The sequence below is a fragment of the Cryptotermes secundus genome, unplaced genomic scaffold (assembly GCF_002891405.2).
Source record: "Cryptotermes secundus unplaced genomic scaffold, Csec_1.0 scaffold50, whole genome shotgun sequence".
Classification (NCBI taxonomy): Eukaryota; Metazoa; Arthropoda; class Insecta; order Blattodea; family Kalotermitidae; genus Cryptotermes; species Cryptotermes secundus.
Genome location: NW_019721758.1, coordinates 24206 through 30581, shown reverse-complemented (window position 1 = coordinate 30581; position 6376 = coordinate 24206). Strand labels below are relative to the sequence as shown.

General features: G+C 36.4%; 1 long non-coding RNA gene across 1 annotated transcript in view; it reads left to right on the top strand.

Moving 5' to 3' along the window:
- The window catches only part of LOC111875611, a 6162-nt gene extending 716 nt beyond the window's left edge, over positions 1–5446 (top strand). The window contains exons 2-3 of the long non-coding RNA XR_002844755.2: positions 2425–2634; positions 4778–5446. This is a non-coding gene — a long non-coding RNA (uncharacterized LOC111875611). The remainder of the gene's footprint in view (positions 1–2424; positions 2635–4777) is intronic.
- The last annotated feature ends 930 nt before the right edge of the window (positions 5447–6376 follow it).

Here is a 6376-nt window from a genome sequence, read left to right as displayed (position 1 = left end):
TTCGACCCGACCTCGAGAGGTCGAAACATGTAGTGTAATAATAATAAAAATATGTTGTGTGGTCGGTAAAATTGACTCTAATATTGATTACCGAAGTTATGAAACTGGAAGGCCGATGGAACTGAAGCAGGACATGTAATGTATGTTCAGTAATGGTAGCTGCGTCGAGATGTTGTGTAACTGAAGAGATAAATAAACAGGCCAGCAGGACAGAAGGAAGAGGTTATTAATAAAACACAAAAAAAGACGACTTTTCAGTAGAGACTAGGCGCATAATGCGAGCTTCATAGTGATTTAAGATTTTATTTTCAAATTAATTACATTAAATATATGAATAAAATTACGGAAACACATAGAGACTTTTTGAAACCGCGTGTGTAATCTGAGACATGACTAGATTATCGGTATTTGCGAGTATCTCAAGACCTGTCAAATTGTTTAGTTAATTAAATTTAAAAGCATTTCAACAGAAGTTTTCGAATAATGGATGTAAATAAATTTCAAGCTAGGTTCTTGAGAATGATACTTTTTCATTTATATATTTAATTATACTGAATTATGTTTTTTCTTTTTACTTTTTATTACCTTTCCTTGGGTTTTGTGTTAATTGTCAGTTTGAATACTGCTAATTTTTGTTGCTTTGTTTTCTTCCTCTTCTGTTACTTGTAATACATGTAATTCCCGATTAAAGAATTATTATGAATTAACCGAGGATGAATAAGCAATATAAAGCGTTAAAATATACGAACTACATCAGCTTTGTACATTCTTTATATATAAATTCCCTTTGTTAAAATGAAAAGAAAAGGAAGAATATCGAGGAGGGAATAAAAACCTTTTGATACTGTAACGAGTGTAAGACCAGCACAAAACACACATTTATACGTATTGTTCAACAATGTTGTTTGATTATTCTTTAATAAGGTGCAGTATAGGAGGAACCTTGAGTCACGAGAAGCTGACACCTAAATAAAACATAGATATTCTGATAGAGAAAATGCAGTACTTCATGAAACTTCAGGATACCTGATGTGTTCCCTTTACTTGACGGCATTAACTGCGCAACTAGTCTGCTATCAACAGACTAACTCTTCCAAGTTATGGACTATCATTGAGCTATTACTACTCATACTTCCTAAGTAAATCACGAAATTCTCTACAATCGAATGGCTTATCGCCTTGTTCATAACAGGCTTTGGATAATAACATGAGACATATCAATCCTGTTCACATTCTCACGGCTTGCTTCTAACATTGCATTTTGTCTCTTAAAGTATTTCTCTTTTTTTCGTCTATAATGCAGCAAATTAATAATATTAATTCGCATTTAATTCGTACAATGATCGTCAGATGTACAAAACGTTATTTAAATTATTTTAAAATATTTAAATATGTGTACACATTATGCTGCTACATGTTTCGGTCTTACTAGACCATCTTCAGGCAACGCTTATATAAGGATTCCAATTCACTGTACGCTAATTAGAATCCTTAAATAAGCGTTGCCTGAAAATGGTCTTGTAAGACTGAAATATGTGTATATATATTTTAATATTTTAATAATTTTAATAACATTTTATACATTTTACGATGATTGTATGAAATAAATGTGAATTAATGTTATTAATAATTTATTGCATTATGGGCGGAAAAAGGAAAACGCTGTAAAAGGTACATCAATGCAACAGGATGCTAAAATATAATATTATTGCATTTTATATTAGTCCCTAATCTACGGCTGGTTACACCAATTCATCTCTTCCGTTGAGGTTTTCCAATCAAATCTTCATTTAACAACTTCTTCATGCAGTTAGATACTGCTCCCATCTAGTCATTCTTAATATAACAATTCAGAAAATGTTAGGCACTTGTGAATATGACAATTAATTCTTGGCTTACATAAAAGGCGTAAGAATTTCTTTGAATAGCTTTGTGACTATTAGATCCTCAGTTAGGGCTCTGATCCATGGAATTAACATGGCAATTAATCACCTGGAGACAGAAGTCAAACTGAAGAGTGCCGCGGAGGTCTATATCGGATATATGTCAGGAAGTTGATAGTCTCGACTCCAACAGACATAGTTAGTTATAGACCAAAAGTATCAGGGTAAATATGTGTAAATGTGTGTCCCTGCTAGGGACGCCACTTCGTCAATTCTTCCAGTATTGGAAAAGTACAAAATACTGAGTTCAAAAAGGTCTTCCAAATGAGCACATTTAATGAGCATGACGGTAGCTGACGACGTTACTGGTATATCCACTTACCGGCAGAATTAATACTACCTGGAATCAGGAAGTGCCAACTCATATCTCACGCAGCACCATTAAGGCTTTATGATACACAGAGAAGATATAAGTGAAAGGGATCATAATGTTAATGAGATGACTTCGAGATATGATAATGTAAATTCATTACATTCGCAGTTATAATAACGGACGGCGTGAGCGTTACTGATGGAACTCCGGCAGCTGATGAAATAAAGAAAGATAACAATCCAATTTTCGCCATTGGAATCAATCGAAACAACTTGGTGCATTTGGAATCCCTTGCATCTACTGGGGACAACGGCATCAGGCATTTCTTCCACGTCCGAACCTACGAAGTGCTCGACTCCATCGGAAAGTACATCAACCGTAAGTAACGCCCTTAAAAGTTTGTGGCATAACTCATAAAGCTAGGAATGAAGTTCTTCCCGAAACATACAGTCAGCCCGTTTGTGAGACATCTCTTTTCTCTGTACAAATGTTTCAACGTTGAAGCAGCAGAAGCAAATATGATTAAATTTTGCGTTAGGTGTTTGTAGTAATGGTTAGCTGGACAATTTAATTTTGGTTCGCTTTCGTCCAACGAAAAAAACCCGAATTTAAATATAGATTTCCTAAAAGGCGCAATTTTGCAAACTAATTGATACATGATATAAAATAAACGCATAGCTCTCCTTAAAACTCAAATCAATAACGCTAAATACAGTCTGTTCTGGAGTAAGTTATATTTAATAAAATTCAACAAAATATATTTTCTGATTCTGCATATCTTGCCTTTAGTAACGCGATATGCTTTGCAATAATACAGTCACCTCTACCTAACTGAACATTAAACTCCATTGTGGAATACGAAATACCCAATCTTGCAATTGGAAAGTAGGTGTACTTCATCGGAATCCACCTTGACCATCTTGTTGAATACATATTTTCTTTGAACGGGTGATGCCCAGTTTCAGAGATCCCAAACTCCCGAAAATCATGAGAGCTCCTAAGCGTGGAATCTATTGGAACATCCCGGACTCACACATTTCCACTGGATTACTGACAGGGTTTCGAAGTCCCTTTTTATGTGATGTTTGCAATCTGCGACACAGTAACGAACAGTGACGAAATTCAAGAAGAGAACTGAGGTTTAGAAATATCTCGTACACAATATTACTTACGTGTATTGACTAAGTTCACTCAAAAGTATGCTGTGGGCCCGCATTTTAAGACTTCATTTCAGTTTCTAGTACATATTCCATAAAGATCGGTTGGATTCAGGTGATACTGCATATCTACCATTAAGTACCTCCTGCTCATAGAGTGATTAGCCTGTCATTAGAACGTTAATGTTGTCTGCATGAAAATTACATGTCTCTCAGAGTAAATCTTATGTTATTTTCAAAAGCAGAAGTAAACATAAAGCCGTACCTGTGCGAAGATAACATGACATGAATGTGTGTTAACTTGTGGCGCTTAGGCAGTGGATAGCGGGAATAAAGACCGATTCGTTTCTAAGCTCGACGTTCGATATAGGTGACTCTCCAGGTCCACGTTCCTGCCACTTAACCGCCAAGGAAAAATGTCTCAATTCTAATTATATAGGAAGTCTGGCAGTCCTGAGAGCTCATATCGACTTGGTGACGAAAACAAAAGTTTCCATTCTACTGTCGGAATTGAATTCGAGCCTTCCTGCACACTTCTTCCCCTTACGGACTGAACAGCTGTGCCTCGCTGGAATTCTAAAATCCAAGAGAAACTGCTTGCCGCTTCTTTTGTTACTGTCACTAAAAGAACAGCGGAGAACGTGTCTGACACGGAGATGCATTCGGGCGCAAGTTGATCAACACAATTTTGTGTAGACCATTATTCGCACTGTACAAAACTTTGCCGAATAATTTTGCTTAAGTGTAACATAGAGTATATAAGTATGTAAAGAATTCCTTCCCTTATGGAAGCTTAAACAATACTAATCTTATGTCAGTTGTAGTCAGACCGAAGCCGGCGTAGCTCAGTCGGTATAGCGACCGTCTACAGGCTGGTTGGCTTCTGTTCGATTCGTGGTAGGAGCAAGAGATTTTGCTCAATTCCACAGCGCCCAGACCGGCTCTGGGGCCCACCCAGCCTCTTATATAATATATTCTGGGGGGTTTACCTTTGGGTTAAAAGGGCCGGGGCGTCAATCTGATCACTCACCTCCATCTAATGCTGAGGCCAAGAATTATGAAGCTATACATCCACGCTCCATACTTCTTCATGGATTGGTGCTTAATTAATTAAACAAAGAGTCAACGTTACCTTTTTCTTAATCAGATCTTCTCGGAACTTTAATTCAACCCACAGAAAGGAGCGAAAAATAAAGTAGGACAACTGTAAACAGAGGCTCAAACAGGCAAAAGCATAAATATTTTAAAGGTTATTTAATCGGTTTAATCCAGTCTGTAGGACAGAACATTTATTGATTTCAGAAAGAAGAGGTCTAAACTGGAGGATTGTAACAACATGCAATAAAGATTGTTTTTTATTTCAGCTCCTGCTGGATCCGGGGGCTCTAACAACAGCACGCAGTGCAAAAATAAGTAAACAACATATAACCTGGCAAAGGAGTCATTCGATATATTTCTCGGCACATTTAAGAATGAATTTTAAGTTCAACTTTCCAAAGTTTTCGCCTAGGGAAGATTTTTCGGTTATCTGAAACATAAATATAAAGAAAGATAAATGCTTCTTTAAAATGAAGGTCTTGAAATAATTTTATACTCAGATAAAGAGCAGTCAAGTAGGTAACACCCGTGAAAAATATTCGTGTGTCCTCGTCTTAAAATCTCGACCCGATAGTCAGCTATTCTGTGGTAGGATTTTCATTATTTGCCTCAGTCCTTCCAGGTAACATGATAATTATTCAAATTATAATACAGTCTCTTCCATTCGTATCCTTTCCAATTAATTATTTATTCATCATCCAAACAATTGAAGTTCTGTAGCCTGATCTATTGGCAGCATAATTAAATAAGCAATCAATAGATTCAAATATGACCTCAGCTGCATGTGTTAATTCTGAATGCTAGGATGGTTATGTGATTAAGTGGCAAGGTTGCGGAAGTCACCAAACACTGTCAGGAGGGGCTGTCAAAACCGTAAAAACAGGTGAAATATCAGGCACCCAAACAAATAATCTGATCCTGGAGCACTAGAATACGAAACAGAGCTCTAAGTGAAAAGTGCAGTTTCCAGAATATCTTTAGGTAATTTTTCTTTTACTCTTAACATTCATCTAGTTAGAAATGCATGAAACAAACATGCGAGTTTCTCTCAAGCAATTGTGCTCGCGTCTAACTGGTAGAATCGAATGAATGTTTCAGCTAAAATATTTTGTTACAGATCCGTAACCCTTGAGGCCTATTGGATTTATGGAACGGGTACAGATCTAGTGGTAATTGTATACTTCTGTAATATAATCAACAATGTGTAGTATATATTTTGTATACACTATTAATGCCAATATGTATTTTATTAATTGAATATCACTAATAAAATATCAGATTTTCTTTTACAAGCATTTATCAATAAATGATTTGTAATATATTTTCTACGCATATTGTTATAATGTACGTTGCTGGGATCTAAATGTGGGACCACAAGCAGTTGTGTTGTTATTACTTGTGGTAGAGAACTGCAAGCTGAGTTGCATCATCGCAATGACTACAATTGGCAAGACCTTGATACCGAATTTAATGAAAATGTAGTAGTTAATTCACTGATTGCAAAGAGGGAGGTAAAGGCGACGAGACATAAACAAGGTTCGAGAAGCTTCCTTATATATAATTTAGTTAAGAAATACTAACCGAATGCGAAGAAGTAATCTGACAAAAGGCTCTTGTTAGTTATAGTGATTGTTTCAAATTATACACTTCGGTTTGTAAGATTCTTGTTCCAATCTGGATGATATGTCTATTACTTTGATGGACTGGTTGACTGACGGAATGGTGCTGGAATCCTGATAGAGGCAAAGACTCGTCTCTTCACTACCATGTTCAGGCCGGCTCTACAACTCACCCAACATTCTGTGCGCAAATAAAGGGTCTCCTTCCCCAGAGATAAAGCGGCAGTAGAATGAAAGTGATTAACA